Below are 16,657 nucleotides of genomic sequence, written 5' to 3' on the forward strand. Positions count from 1 at the left end.
ATTTGCATCTGCCCCAGCTCTCTCTCTCTCTCTCTCTCTCTCTCTCTCTCTCTCTCTCTCTCTCTCTCTCTCTCTCTCTCTCTCTCTCTCTCTGTGTGTGTGTGTGTGTGTGTGTGTGTGTGTGTGTGTGTGTGTGTGTGTGTGTGTGTGTGTGTGTGTGTGTGTGTGCACTAATATTTTCCGTTTATGATCATCGTATTCAGAACTGATAAAGACTCCAGCAAAGTTTCGGATCCAGAAAACAATCGCATCCGGAATAGATGCCGGCCTGGAAACCAAAGGAAAAAAATCAGATCCAGATTAAAAAAAAGAAAGGAAAGAAAAAAGGAAAAGAAATGAGGTTGAAGTTCGGGAAAAGTTCCGCCTCAATGGAAGTTTCGGATCCGGAAAGAGGTTTACTTCCGGAAAAGGCGTGATGAGGTAATGGCATTAGCTGTGAATGAGATGCAATTAGTCTCTCTCTCTCTCTCTCTCTCTCTCTCTCTCTCTCTCTCTCTCTCTCTCTCTCTCTCTCTCTCTCTCTCTCTCTCTCTCTCTTTCTCTATTCCCCACTCACTCACTCACTCGCTAATTAAAGTCATTCCACTATGCATTACACCTAAGTTAATTAACTCTTAAGGTAATTTACATCGTATGTGACCCAAATTTCTATACCAAATTAATATTCTAAAATACCGAGACACGTGGCAGTAAACACTCACGAATATTGGACTAATTAAAAGGTGATTTCTTTTTTCCCACGCCTCACGATACGATGGGAACCAATTTCAGGACACCAGCTCGTTACGTTCTCACCTTACTAATTAACACTGTGGCTCTCCTCACCTGTTCCCTCGTTTACCTGGTGTCACTGGGAGGTTATGAGGGAACGGCCAGGTGAGTGAGAGGCTGAGGGGAGTGTTGGTGGGGGGGGCGGTGAGGGAAAGAGGAAACTAGGTGAAGTGAGAACGCGAATGATTGAATGGGCAGAATCGGAAATGAAATGAGAGGGATGTGGTGATGGGAAAGAAGGGGAAAGGAAGTGATGGGAAAGGAATATGAGAAAAGGGGATGAGGAGAAATGGAGAAGGAAAGTAAGAAAATTATAGAAAAGACAAAACCAGGAGATGAATGAACGGGGAGGGTAGACTGAATGAAACGAGGGGGAAACAATAGGGAAAAGGAGACAGGAGAGGAAAGCAAGACGCCACGAAGAAAGGAATAACAGGAAGGAGATAATGAAGACGAAAAGAGAGATAATGAAATTAAAGAGGACTGAGAACAAACCCAGTAGGAAGACAGGATAGAGGAAAAAAAGAGGGGAAAAAGGGATGAGGGGAGCTCAGTACTTGTATGGCGTGTGTTTACAAAGCTATAAATGGGTACATAACTAGCTCAGGTAATTGGGTAAGACAGGTGATGTATGGGTAGGGAGGAAGGTAAAAATGGGGAAGAGGGAAGAGGGGGAAGTCGAGGATATGGGAAATAGTGGAGAGAGAGAAAAAAAAAATGAAAGGCCAAGGAGAGAAACATAATTAGGAAGGAATGAAAGACGGAAGAGTAAACAAAAATATAAAAAAACAAACAAACAAGACTAGACAAAGTGGAACAAATGAGAGGTGAGGAAAGGCATGGATAAAAGGAGGAAGGGAACAACAAGGGAAAAATAGGAGGAAATTAGGATGAAATATAAGGCGAGCGAGGGGAAATAAAAAAGGAAAAAAGGAAGAATGGAGACAAATGAGAAGTGAAAGATAAAGACGCGGAAAAATACCTGAAGGAGAGGAAGAGGAAGATAAAGAATGAAGGAAGAAGGGAGGATAAAGGAAGAGAAATTTCAATGGAAATAATAAATAACGAACGAACAGAAGGAAGAGGAGAGAATGCCCAAAATCAGAAAGAATAAAGATTGATGGAAGGAACGAAGGAAGGAAGGAATGAGGGAAGGAATGAAGAAGAGAAAGATAAAGGATAGAAAGGAAAGTAGAAGGATAAAAGAATAGAAAGAAAAGTAGAAGGAAAAAAAGAAAAGAACATCAAACTGGAAAAAAAAATATGAAATGGAAAAAAAGGAGACAAGAAAAAGGAAGGAAGGAAAGAAAGACGGTAAAAAGGAAGGCAGTGAAGGAAAGAAAGGGAGGAAACCGCAAACCCAGAAAGAAAAAATGGAAAAAAAGAGTGGAAAGAAAGGAGGGAAGGAAAGAAAGAAAAAGGATAAAAAAACAACCAAGCAAAAGAAATAGAAACAAAAAAAACAGCGAAAAAAAATGGAAAGAAGGAAAGAACATAAGAAAATAAAGAAAATGAAGGAAATAAGTAAATACAGGAAGGAAAAAAAGAAGGAAAAAAATGACAAAAGGTTATTCTACAGCCGTACTAAGAAGAAGAGTAACCTTATCCTCCGTTTCGTCACCAACCCATTAAGGAAGAGGAAAAGGGAGAGAGTGAGGGGAGGGAGAGAGGGAGAAAGAGAACAGGAAGGAGGGGGAAAGGAAGGGAGGGAAAGGGTTGAGGGGAGTAAGCGAAAAGGGTTAACAGGGTGAGGAAAGGTGAGGGCAAAAGGGGACTTCTGAACAAAGGAAGGAAAAAAATGAAGGAAGGAAAGAAGGAAGAGAGGGGAAGGAAGGAAGGAAGGAAGGAAGGGGAAGGAAGGAAGAAAGGGAATAAATGATGGTAATAAGGGATCAAAGGGTAGACAATAGGAAGGAGGGATATAATAAGAGGAGGAGGAGGAGGAGGAGGAGGAGGAGGAGGAGGAGGAGGAGGAGGAGGAGGAGGAGGAGGAGGAGGAGGAGGAGGAGGAAGAGGAGGAGGAGGAGGAAACACTGAATTGCATTAGTAACCAAAAATAACGAAATTTAGGGGGGAGAGAGAGAGAGAGAGAGAGAGAGAGAGAGAGAGAGAGAGAGAGAGAGAGAGAGAGAGAGAGAGAGAGAGAGAGTGTGTGTGTGGGTGGTGTTAATAAACAACAGAAGAGGAATACAAGACTCTCTCTCTCTCTCTCTCTCTCTCTCTCTCTCTCTCTCTCTCTCTCTCTCTCTCTCTCTCTCTCTCTCTCTCTCTCTAGGGATCTGATTCTATTTTCCCTCATTGCTTACACTGCCTTTATTAACCAGAGATTCATATATACACACAGACGAACCATAACAGGCATACAAACACTCTCTCTCTCTCTCTCTCTCTCTCTCTCTCTCTCTCTCTCTCTCTCTCTCTCTATCAGCAAGTGCGAAATTGTACGTAAGGCAAAGGAAATATAAAGAAAGAAGGCAAAGAAGAAGGAATAATGGATAACAGACAGAGAGAGAGAGAGAGAGAGAGAGAGAGAGAGAGAGAGAGAGAGAGAGAGAGAGAGAGAGAGGCTCATTAGTGACTAGTTTGCTTTCATTTCACAATCTTTGGTTCGGCGTCATTCTAAACACACACACACACACACACACACACACACACACACACACACACACACACACAGACAGACGGACACGTGTCAATAACTTTAAAATTTCCTTCCGTTTTCCTACATTTTCCGCCATCAACTTCCTTTTCCCTTTTTTTTTTTTCTGCACCCTTCTCAGATTTCTCCACCCTCTCTCTCTCTCTCTCTCTCTCTCTCTCTCTCTCTCTCTCTCTCTCTCTCTCTCTCTCTCTCTCTCTCTCTCTCGTGTCCACACCATAAATTCCTTTCGAGAGTTTTTTGACATTTATTTTTCTTTACTTTTTTTTGCTTTGCTTTATGTTTCTCAAGTTTTTCACGTAAGTATTTTCAAGTTTTTTTTCTTATTTTTCTTCTTCTTTTTCTTATCCTACTTTTTTTTCACTTAATCTCATTCTCCTAGGCGATTATCTGAGTAATTAGAGAGAGAGAGAGAGAGAGAGAGAGAGAGAGAGAGAGAGAGAGAGAGAGAGAGAGAGAGAGAGAGAGAGAGAGAGAGAGAGAGAGAGAGAGAGAGAGAGAGTGTCTGAGTCAAGGGGAAAATGGGTATTGACCAGAATATATTCCATTAGAAATCCCCATTACTCCCATCTCCCTCTCTCTCTCTCTCTCTCTCTCTCTCTCTCTCTCTCTCTCTCTCTCTCTCTCTCTCTCTCTCTCTCTCTCTCTCTCTCTTACACACAATGCGTCTAGCAGGAAAATGCTTCCGTGTTTCTCATCGTCCAGATTGTGTCGACTGAGGTGCATGTATGATGAAGGAGGAGGAGGAGGAGGAGGAGGAGGAGGAGGAGGAGGAGGAGGGAAAGCGTGTGGCTGGCGAGTGCTGTGTGTGAGGATGTGAGGAAGGAAGATGGAAAAGATGAATAGGGAAACTGACTTGGAACGTGAAGAGGAAGAGGAAGAGAGAGAGAAAAAAAAAGAGGAGGAGGAGGAGGAGGAATGGGATACGTTGTCACAGATTTTTTTGTTTCCTGATCGTGTGTAAGAAGATACAAGAGACGCCATGTGTGTGTGTGTGTGTGTGTGTGTGTGTGTGTGTGTGTGTGTGTGTGTGTGTGTGTGTGTGTGTGTGTGTGTGTGTGTGTGTGTGTGTGTGTGTCTTTGTTGTATGCCTTTCTCCTACATTCTTAACAAATTTCTTTCCTTAAATAAAAAGAAATAAAAAATAATGACACCACTACATTTCATTATCTAAAAATCTTTCCTAATTTACTTTCACTCCATTTATTCAAGTTCCTCCAATCACTCTTTATCTTCCAATCTCATTCCATTTCTTTCATTTTCTTTTCCCTTTGTCTTCCTCTACCTTCTGTTTACTCGTCCCCTGTACTTTTTTTTTTCTTCATCTCCTTCTCGCTTTCTCTCCTCTTCTTCCCTATTCCACCTTCTCTTCCTCGTAATTCCATATAGAATGTCAACAGAACGTGTACACATTGCAATTAAGCTGTGTGTGTGTGTGTGTGTGTGTGTGTGTGTGTGTGTGTGTGTGTGTGTGTGTGTGTGTGTGTGTGTGTGTGTGTGTGTGTGTGTGTGTGTGTGTGTGTGTGAGTTGGGTGCGAGTGTGAGTGTGTAATGTTTACCAACCTCTCTCTCTCTCTCTCTCTCTCTCTCTCTCTCTCTCTCTCTCTCTCTCTCTCTCTCTCTCTCTTAATAATCCCTGAAATTACTCGAATACAAACAATTTCCAAACACTTACAATAAAAAAAAGAAAATAAAAAGGAAACATACATAAACTAATCAAATCATATATTGCTTTTTTCTTTCATTCCATTTCGTATTTTTCTTTTTTATTTACCATCGCTCACTCACCTGGAAATGAGGTAAAAAGAACGAGACTAAACATTTTCACTGATCACTTACTGTTTTGATTCGCTGGGCACTGCATGACGTCATCAACTCGCCAGCCAATCACAACACTTACCTGGAAAAGAGAAAGATTGTTATTGTTTATCCCTTACGGTTTATTATCCTATGTTCCTCTGTCTCTCTATCTTCCTGTCCTGTTTCTTTATCAATTAGCTAGTTCGTAGTTAACAAACATCCTTATAAGGGCCTAAAGGTCTGTTGCTGTCTGATTTTTCTTTATAATCTAGTGAAACATTGTAATCTCTCCTTTGCAATTCTTAATAATGTTTTGTAACTATAATTTTTGCTTTTTTCTTCTTTATTTATTTATTTTTTTCATGCCTATAGTGTTCCATTTTATTCTTTTATTTCTTTCTCTTCTACGTATCCGTCCCCCTATCTCTCTTTCTCTCTTTCATATTCCTATTCCTTTTTTCTATTTTTCCTCTTTCATTTCTTTTAATTAGTTCAGGAAAATTCATATGCAGAACGAAACACGTGGTAAACATTACGAGAGAGAGAGAGAGAGAGAGAGAGAGAGAGAGAGAGAGAGAGAGAGAGAGAGAGAGAGAGAGAGAGAGAGAGAGAGAAACTATAAATACATCCAAACTTAAAAACAATTTCTCCACGCGAAGCGACAGAACTCCCCCCGAAGCTTCGAAAACGGATAAAAATGAACCTTTAAACCGAAACTCTGCTCGCCAAAGTACCGGAGGAAGAAAAAAAATAAAGAAAAGCGAGGAAAGTAGAAGAGGAAAAAATTGACTAAAAGTTTTCACGTGAGGACACAAAAATAAAGAACGAAGGGAGAGAGGGGAATAGAGAGAAAAGGAGGAAAAGAAGAGGCGAGAAATATAGGAGAAAAATATCGATAAGTAAAAGGTAGATGATGAAAATATGAGGGGAAGGTAATGACAGAGAGAGAGAGAGAGAGAGAGAGAGAGAGAGAGAGAGAGAGAGAGAGAGAGAGAGAGAGAGAGAGAGAGAGAGAGAGAGAGAGAGAGAGAGAGAGAGAGAGAGAATTATAACGGAGACAACTCAAGCAGGAATGTAGGAAAGGAGTGAAAGAAGGTGAATAAATGAAGGAGGGAAGGAAGGAGGGAGGGAGAGAGGGAGGGAGAAAACGGAGGGAGGAGTCTGTGGTTAGCTGAAGTATCATATTACATCTGTGCGCTGAACCTCTTCTTGTTCCTTCTGCAGGCCGGAAACTGAGCCCCCCTCCCCCAGTTTTCTCCCCCTTTCACTCCTCTCCCTTACTCTCCTCTCCCAATAACTCCTTCATTCATACTTTCACTTTCCCCTCTTCTATCAGTTTCTCATTATCCATCATCAGTTCTCGCTCTCATCTATTCCTCATTTACTTAAAAGCAATCTCTCTTCCATCTCTTCTTCTCTCTTCCTCTTCCTCCTGATCCTTCTCTTCATTTCCCCTCAGATGTCCCATTTCTCAGTTTGTAATGTGTTTGTATCAGGACAACACTTCCCTCTCTTCCACAGCTGTACACTCCCTAACTTTCCCTATTCCTGAACCTACACTACCACCACCGCAGTCTCTTCCTCCTTATTTTGTAAAGGGAAGTTACGTAGAAATGGCAAACTTTTTTTTTCCTCGCTTGTATTATGATAAAACTTCCCTTTTTCCGCACATTAAGTAAGCAATAAATACCCTTATGTTCCCTATTCTTAAACCCACACTCCCTTCCACCATCACCACCATCTCTACCTCCTCCTTATCTTGTATAGGGAGTTGAAGTGTTGAAGTGGCAAAGATTCTACAGTGTTATGACAACAATCCCCTCTTCTCACCCTGTAATCAAGGTATAAACACCCTTATTTTCCCTATTCCTAGACCCACACTCCCTTTCACCATCACCACCATCACCACCACCACCTCTCCCTCCTCCTTATCCAGTATGGGGAGGTGCAGAAGTGGAAATAACCCTTTTTTAATAGTGCCCCATTCTACTGCCCACAAACACAGGCCCATTGATGGAGAAATTGGCACGCACTGGGCCCACATCCCTTAGTACCACACCTCCCCCACCCTCTCTCTCTCTCTCTCTCTCTCTCTCTCTCTCTCTCTCTCTCTCTCTCTCTCTCTCTCTATCCCTCTCCCTCTCCAGCACAAGCGCTCAAAGCAGCCTCTCAGCGCAGTGCCAGGCATACAGACCAGCACGGCTCTCTGAAGGCACAGCGTTCTTGCTAAAACTGTGTCATGCAACCACATTCCCGCCGCCGCCACCGTCGGGAGGAGACGAGAAGCACCAGCTGGGACGGAATATTCACTCACTCACTCACTCTCTCTCTCTCTCTCTCTCTCTCTCTCTCTCTCTCTCTCTCTCTCTCTCTCTCTCTCTCTCTCTCTAAATGAAAGCCTCGCATGGACTAAACAACGCATCCAGGAAAGTAAAGACTGCTGTGACCATTTGCATAGAGAGAGAGAGAGAGAGAGAGAGAGAGAGAGAGAGAGAGAGAGAGAGAGAGAGAGAGAGAGAGAGAGAGAGACCACACACACATACACAAACACACACACTAACACACACAAAAAAAGAAAAACTCTTAGACACACACAGAGAGACAGATACAGACAGGCAGGCAGACAGACAGACAGAGAAGGCCAGCCAGAGAGTGATGCAGGCAGTTGCTGGGGCGCCTTGTGGCTGTCCTTGGCATCGGCTTATCTGGCCAATGAACATTTATCATTACCACCAAGCTAATGAACGTGCATCACCAATGACATTTTTTTCTCCCCCGCTAATTGCACTGACGCACGGAAGAGTCTTGACACGCAAAACCCTCAGTGATTCATCAACAAGTCAGCAACACCATTAGCATCGCAGGGAGAGAATCAGCACTTGAGTCGCATCAGCACCACATGTCAGCACCAGCGCCCCTTGACAAGACATCTGTTTCAATACAAGCAGCTGGGAGGAACATAGAAACGCCTGATTAATCTGTATTTATTATTCACAAAGCTTATGCATACAAATTAGCTCTCTCTCTCTCTCTCTCTCTCTCTCTCTCTCTCTCTCTCTCTCTCTCTCTCTCTCTCTCTCTCTCTTTCATCATTTTCCTTTCAATATGCAATGGAATAAAAATTATTGAATATTAAAATGAGAAAACAAATAAAAAAAACTAAATATTTGTGATGTTCAACACCTTATCATAATTCAAAAGTTTTAAAGTGTCAAAATTCAAAATAAATAAACAAATAAACACATAAATAACGTTAAATACTCTAGTACTACGAATACCAAACGAAACCTCTCATATTCACAAATAGAAAACGAGGAGATGGCAAAGTATAAGAGGGTAACTGTAGCAAACTTGTCCATTTCCTTCCCTCTGTACTTAATCCTCATGGCCTCTCCTCCTCCCCGTCTCTCACACAACGTACACAGCGAGCCGGAGTGAAGCCCTAATGCATCCTCTTACTGTGGGCTTTACTTCAAACTGTGTGATTTCAATGTCCTACCCAAACTCCTCCTCTTCCTTGTCCTCCTCCTTTCGCAGATCCTCCTCCTCTCTTCCCTCTTTCCTCTTCCTCCTACTTTGTTAGTTTTATCGTTTCTTGTTTGTAAGTTTTCTCATTTTCTCTTACTTTTTATTTTATCATCCATTCCTACTTTCCTCCTCCTTCTCTTCTTTCTCTCGTGCATTCTGTATGTTTCTTTCCTTCACTCTATTTACTCTTTCGTTAAAGTTTGCATTTTTTTATTTCCCTTTATTATTTATATTGTATTCTTGCTTCTAATTAACTATACTCTCTCTCTCTCTCTCTCTCTCTCTCTCTCTCTCTCTCTCTCTCTCTCTCTCTCTCTCTCTCTCTCTCTCTCTCTCTCTCTCTCTCTCTCTCTCTGACAGGCAGCCACGACAGGGATCAAAGTTCCAAGGCGCGGCGATATATTCCTGCAGTTCAATTTGTACTCCGCTCCTTGTTCTCTATTACGAATTGGTTCACGGGTCGTTGCGCCGCTAACCTCGACGGGAATGGACGGGTGAACGGACTGACGGACGGACGGATGGAAGGACGGACGGGTGAGTGGGCAGACGGGACGCGTGCAAGTGGAAGGCAGGAGCAGTTAAGGAATAGACGCCGTGTAGGAGTTGATGCGTGGAAGTTAAGTTTGAATATATACGGACTGTAATTCCCCCCCTCTCTCTCTCTCTCTCTCTCTCTCTCTCTCTCTCTCTCTCTCTCTCTCTCTCTCTCTCTCTCTCGTCTGAGTGTGTTCATCAAGATAATAATGATTTGCATTTTGTTAATTAGATAATAGCTAGGTTTCAACGACTTGCGTCACTTTATAGCTTAGATGATGCTGGTGGTGGTGGTGGTGGTGGTGGTACTACTACTATTACTACTACTACTACTACTACTACTACTACTACTACTACTACTACTAATGTTACTGCTGCTGCTGCTGCTATTGGTAAAATAACAGTAGTAGCAACATCAGGGTAAATATTAGGAAGAAGAAGAAGAAGAAAAATAAAAAGAAAAAGAAAAGAAGAAGAAAAAGAGGAAGAAAAAGAAGAAAAAGAAGAAGTAGAAGCAGAAGCAGAACAAGAAGAACAAGGACATATGAGAGATAGTATTCACACACACACACACACACACACACACACACACACACACATATATATATATATATATATATATATATATATATATATATATATATATATATATATATATATATATATATATATATATATATATATATATATATATATATATATACTGCTCCAAAAACAGTGCAGAACAACAGCAACGAAGAGCAATGTCAACAACGAACAAGAACAGCAACAACAACAACAACAACAACAACAACGAGCATGAAGGTCTCGGCCGCTACAGGCAAACACAAATACAGTGTTAGCTAACCAAATACATGCTTCGTTAAACAGTTAAATGAATAGCCACTCCATATATACAATTATACGGTACCACTCTCTCTCTCTCTCTCTCTCTCTCTCTCTCTCTCTCTCTCTCTCTCTCTCTCTCTCTCTCTCTCTCTCTCTCTCTCTCTCTCTCTCTCTCTCTCAAGATAGCTCGTAATCCACCCACGCCACGGTACTAACAGCCAAACAGACAGAAGGAATGACAGACAGATCTAGGCTTCAAAGGACAGACGGAAATAAAATCCCGCTTCGGTGACACAGAAAGAGAGGAAGAAAAAGGGAGGGAAGGAGGGAGGGAGGGAGAGGGAGAGGGAGAGGGAGAGAGAGAGAGAGAGAGAGAGAGAGAGAGAGAGAGAGAGAGAGAGAGAGAGAGAGAGAGAGAGAGAGAGAGAGAGTGCACTTAAATCCGACAGATGTAAAAAGTTATGACAAAGTTGAAATGGAAGGAATGTGTCTTTTAATAGTTTTATTGTTTTAAGTCTCTCTCTCTCTCTCTCTCTCTCTCTCTCTCTCTCTCTCTCTCTCTCTCTCTCTCTCTCTCTCTCTCTCTCTCTCTTTCCTAGAATGTCAAGATTTTCTTACCAAAGTGACAAGAAAGTTTAGAAGAAATCTGAGTAAATATTTAATGACAGTAAACTCTCTCTCTCTCTCTCTCTCTCTCTCTCTCTCTCTCTCTCTCTCTCTCTCTCTCTCTCTCTCTCTCTCTCTCTCTCTCACATACACATGACAAGAAAAGAAACCACAACTCGCAGACAAAAAGCATATTCATTTCTCTCATAATCTAAACATCAAATTATGAATAAATAAACACTAAAAGATTACAAAAAATAAAAACAACAACAACAACCACAACAACGTCCTTACACACAAAGATAGAAGCACGATAACGTAGGACTGTTGCTGGAAAATGTTTAGAGGGAAAGGTTTAGCAATCACTGCACGTCCAAGTGATGAGATGAAGCAAGACAGGTGGCGTGAGAGGACAGGTGAGGAGAGACAGGTTGCAGTGTGAAGGGTGCAGCGTGAAGGGTGCAGGGTGAAACTGACACGCTGCAGGACAGTGAGTGGAAGGTTGAAAATGAAAGAAAGGATGAAAAGGTGGAAGAAATGGAAGGTTCAGGTATACGGTGTGTTTTGAAAGAGGTAAAAAGGAGGAGTGGGAAGAAATGACTGGTGAGGATAGGTGAGTTGAGAGAAGTATAGAGAAAGAAAGAAAAGAAATAGTAGAAAGAAAGCGAGGATATCTGATGAAGGCAAACTGAAAGACTTATATAGAGAGCGAAAGGAATAACTAAAGGTGATGATAGTTGATGTACAGTAAAGAAAAAAAAATAATAATAATAATAAGAAGAAGAAGAAATAACAGGAGGTAAAGGTAAATGTTTTAGTTGAATGTGTAGAGAAAATTATTCTTGAAAGGTAAAATAGAAAGAAAAAAAAGCGATTTAATGAAGTAAGTACATGATATTACTAGAAAAACAAATGGCACAGCTGAGTGAGTTACATATTACGAAGCCAGAGTGACGCGAGAGAGCAACAGCGAGTGGAAAGTGAACATTGAAGAAATGACGGAAGGTGAGAACAGGTGATGAAATGGAAGTAAAGCTGATGGATTGAGGAGCAGCGTGTGGAAACGTTAACGTGGGTGGAGTAATGCAAACTGAGGACAGGTGATGTAAATGAGAGGAAAAGAAAACTTGAGAATGTTGACAATAACCGAAAGAAAGGTAGATAATTGGCAGGGAAAGGAAAAAAAAGTTGCCTTCTTACATATATGAATAATGAATACGTTGTGACATGTAAGTATGAAAATTATCACCAATATCAAATGACAGAGAAAAAAATAAATAAAAACAAAGCACTTATACTTTAACAATTAATACACAATGCTATTTACTTTTCAAAATCCTATACCAGGTGAGAAAAGTACAATCCCTACACAACTAATGCTACCAAAGCACCTTCAAAGCTTCAAAACAAAACACAAGACTACGCTGAATTTTCAAGCACGTGTTCTGGAATGTAAGAGTCACCCTCGACAACCCAGGCGGTCACGTTTTCTCTGTCTCAATAACCAGTCTGAAGAAAACGTATAAGGACAGACTAGGCAACTTTCACTTCACGGTTGTGTTTGCAATGAAATATCTACGAGTGGAAAAAAAATGATGCTTCGTTGGATAATTCGTATTATTATTATTTATAGACCTGTGTGGATGTATCGAAAATCCATTAGAGGTGATGATGTGAGATTAGGCCATAATGGTTGTAGTGTCCTCGTAAAACTCTCTCTCTCTCTCTCTCTCTCTCTCTCTCTCTCTCTCTCTCTCTCTCTCTCTCTCTCTCTCTCTCTCTCTCTCTCTCTCAGAATTCAGCAAAATCCTAACTTAGAGAGAGAGAGAGAGAGAGAGAGAGAGAGAGAGAGAGAGAGAGAGAGAGAGAGAGAGAGAGAGAGAGAGAGAGAGAGAGAGAGAGATACTATTTGTACCCTATATAACATATTCTTTCGAGAGCTCCAGCTGCGGCAAAACAGAGAATATTGCATGATAGGAGGAGGAGGAGGAGGAGGAGGAGGAGGAGGAGGAGGAGGAGAGAAAAGATAAAGGATGGAGGGTGATGAAGGGAAAGGGGAAAACTGGAATGAAAGAGGGAATGGGAGGAAAGGGTCAGAGAAAAGGTTGAGGGAAGAGAAGAGAAATGGAGAGAAAAGATAGAGGGAAAGGAAGAGAAGAGAAGAGAAGAGAAGAGAAGAGAAGAGAAGAGAAGGGAAGATGAAAAACTAAACAAAACATGACGACTGTGACGGCTGGACCACCACAATTAGCATCACCACTACTACCACCACCACCACCACCATCACTACCACCACCACCACTACCACCACCAACACACGCACAGCAAGATGCATTTCCAGTTCGTCCCGCGCTATTTCCTAATCATTTAATACGATGCGCGTGATAAGATAAGAGAAAAGTCATTAGATTGTGTAATGAACGAACAGAATAATCGGTAATCTGCTTCCTGATAAAAATAATAACGAATTCTCCCCTAAAAAAAATTAATTAAATAAAAAATAAATAAATAAACGATTTGATCATGAAAATACGACTACAATGGCGAACGAGAGAGAGAGAGAGAGAGAGAGAGAGAGAGAGAGAGAGAGAGAGAGAGAGAGAGAGAGAGAGAGAGAGGGCCATCCACCCACCCACCCAGACATCAAACCAGTCAGCTCGCAAGTCAATCAGCCACGTAGTCTGTCCGTTGGTCAGTCACTCAAGCAGTCAGTCAGTCACTCCTTTGCTCTGCTTAGTTAGTTGCGTGCGTGTGTGGTATAAGACAGAGGGAGGGGAGGAGTAGGGGGTAGGGGGGTCAGCTGTTCGCACGTGGCCAATCAAAGAAGACTATTACAGCTGACCTCAAAACAGCTGCTGCAGGTGGGGGAAGAGAGGAGGAGGAGGAGGAGGAGGAGGAGGAGGAGAGAAATAGAAGGAAATTACACACACACACACACACACACAGTCTCTCTCTCTCTCTCTCTCTCTCTCTCTCTCTCTCTCTCTCTCTCTCTCTCTCTCTCTCTCTCTCTCTCTCTCTCTCTCTCTCTCTCAACACCAAAGTAAAAATATTATGAATTGTAAACACAACACTGTCATTATTGATAAATATAATCAGCTTTTTCGATGAATATTTTAAGCATAATATCATGTACACTTATTTACGTGAAAGATACAGCAAAAATACAGCATAATACGTACAAAGAGAGCAGCTTTTACATTATTCGCTGAGACAGAAAACGGTCTTCTTTTATGGCAGACTAAAAAATAATACAGCACGTTCTTTATTCACTACAAAACAGAGTATACAGTATATGTTTGAATTTTTTTTCCTTTTTTTAACTCCCCCATCACTGATATTGTTCTTAGGGAAAGCTTTGATGAGAATAGATCAAGCGACAGAAATGTGATCAAATAATTTATAAGGGCAGTGAAAAATATTACATAAAGACCTGGAGTAGTTTGTGAGTACTGAGGAGTAGGAATAGATGGAATGAATGAATGAATGAATGAATGAATGAATGAATAAATAAATAAATAAATAAAGTTAAATAAAAGTTTAATAAAATAAAAGTGAAAAGCGATATGTGGAAAAAAGTGGATTTGAGAGAAGCTGCGGAAAAACATCTCCACTGAGATCTAGAAAGAGAGAGAGAGAGAGAGAGAGAGAGAGAGAGAGAGAGAGAGAGAGAGAGAGAGAGAGAGAGAGAGAGAAAGAGAGGAAAAAATAAATTAATGATCATTCGAAAAGGAGGTGGAGGAGGAGAAAAGAAGCGAAGGCAAGCGGCAAGCAGAGGTGAAAAATTTGGAAGAGGAAAGGAAGAAGCGGAGGAGAAGTAGAAGAAAATGGAGAAGAAACTTGGACCAGAGAGAGAGAGAGAGAGAGAGAGAGAGAGAGAGAGAGAGAGAGAGAGAGAGAGAGAGAGAGAGAGAGAGAGAGATGGACACTGACGAATGGTGCTTTCCTGACCATCCCAACAGAAGTGAAAAAAACGAAAATAAATGGAACACTGATTGATAGCCAGATGGAGCGTGGACAGCCCGGCTGCCTCCTCCCAGGGACCGGGTGGAGGCCTTCATGTGGGCGTCCTTATCCCACTGTTAAAAGATCTACCTGAAGGAGGACACGAGGGGAGCAGAGTAGCGAGGAACACAGAGGAAGATACCGAAAGAAAGAGTAGAGTAGATTCCTAGAGCAGAGAGAAGGAACAGAGGGAGATAAAGAGAGATAAGGGTACAGAACAGGGTACAGAATAGGAACACACAAGGAGATATGAGAGAGTAATTTTATTCGCTGAGTAGAGAGAAGGAACAGAAAGGGTGCGAGATGTAGACAGTGGAGAGAAGAAATACAAGAATATATAGAGAGAAAAAATTAGAGAGAAAGAAGACGGAGATAGAGAGAGGAAGAGAAGAGTGAAAGAAAGAAAGTACAAGGATAATAATAGGTAGTTTTCTTTATGCATAAGAGTAAAAGGGTATAGAAAAATAAAAAAAGAGTTAATAAAAATATCTTAAAGGATTACAAAAATAACAACTTTTAAGATTCCTCCTAGACTGTTTGAATTCCTTACTGGATACAATAACTGGTAACAAAGACAACAATTCATGCATTAATGAGTGGTGCTGTTGAGGTGCAGTTAAGCAGTTAAGGCGTGGAAGCTTTGTATGACTTAAAATAGGCACTTTTAAGAGACGCTCAAAAGTGCCGAGTTTAAATGGAAGGGAAGTTAAGAAATGATAGGAAAATAAAAGTAGATGAAAAAAAGAAAAAAATCAAGGAAGAAAAAATGAAGAAACAAAAGAACTGCGACTAATTGTTGATTTTAGGTCGTTGTGTGGGTGATTGGGTGAGATTGTTGACAGTGACTGGATGGTGATGGATGTAATGGTGGTGGTGGCGGCGTGGATGGCAGGGCAGCGTTGACCTTCCAGCTTAAAGGGATGAGAATGTTTGCTATACGAACTGAAGGCGCAGGATTTTAACACAAAGGAGTTTCAGTTAACTGCACCTCTTGACTACAGGCAGCAGTCAAGCCCAGCCCTGCACCACCTAGTCAGCCTCCGCTCCCTCACAACACCAGCCTACACCGCAGTTAAGCCTTCCACGCCACTAGTATCCGCAAACAAAGGGCTTTTACTCCATAACATCACCGATAGACACAACCGCTTCCTACACCACAGCACCACCAAAACTTTAACTCCCTCAAAGCAGTCTCACGAACGGCTGTCCAAACCCAGGCAACACCATTCTAAAACACAGACAATACTGCCTCACCACCACCACAGCCACCACCACCACCACCACCGCCACTAACAGCCAATACCCGACACACGCTCTTTTCGCTCCCTTACCTGCACATGTCACACAGTTTCCTTTGCGCGTAAACAAAACACATATCTTGAATGAAAAAAAATTTCTCTGTGCTCTCACCTCCTGTGACACTTTTGACCTCCCCGCGGCGAGAAATGTGTGGAAAAAGGAGAAACTTAAACGAAAAAAAAATTGCAGCATCTGATTTCTCTTTGTTGGATGTGATGAAAAAAATATAAATAAAAGCTTGTTCGACCCAGACTGTTTTACATGTTATTACGAAAAAAAAAGGGTAGAGGCTAGATAATATTGACTAACGCACACACACACACACACACACACACACACACACACACACACGCACGGGGTTCACATGAGCTTTGATACCTTATAAACTGAGGAAAAGCCGATTTACTTTTTTTTTTTTATCTTTTCCCAGGTGAGCACATCACTTGATCCTTACCTGTAATCTCCTCCATCTTTTCATTCCCTCCCTCCATTATACCTCTCCCTTCCCTCCTTCCAATACCTCCTCTCTCCCTCCCTCCCTTCCTCAGTCTGATCCTTTTCTCCCTTCCCTTCCTTTCTTCCTCATTTTCTCTCATTCCCTCTTTGGATCATCACACCGTCACCCCT

This window comes from Scylla paramamosain, chromosome 19 (assembly GCF_035594125.1).
Source record: "Scylla paramamosain isolate STU-SP2022 chromosome 19, ASM3559412v1, whole genome shotgun sequence".
In the NCBI taxonomy this organism is placed as follows: domain Eukaryota; kingdom Metazoa; phylum Arthropoda; class Malacostraca; order Decapoda; family Portunidae; genus Scylla; species Scylla paramamosain.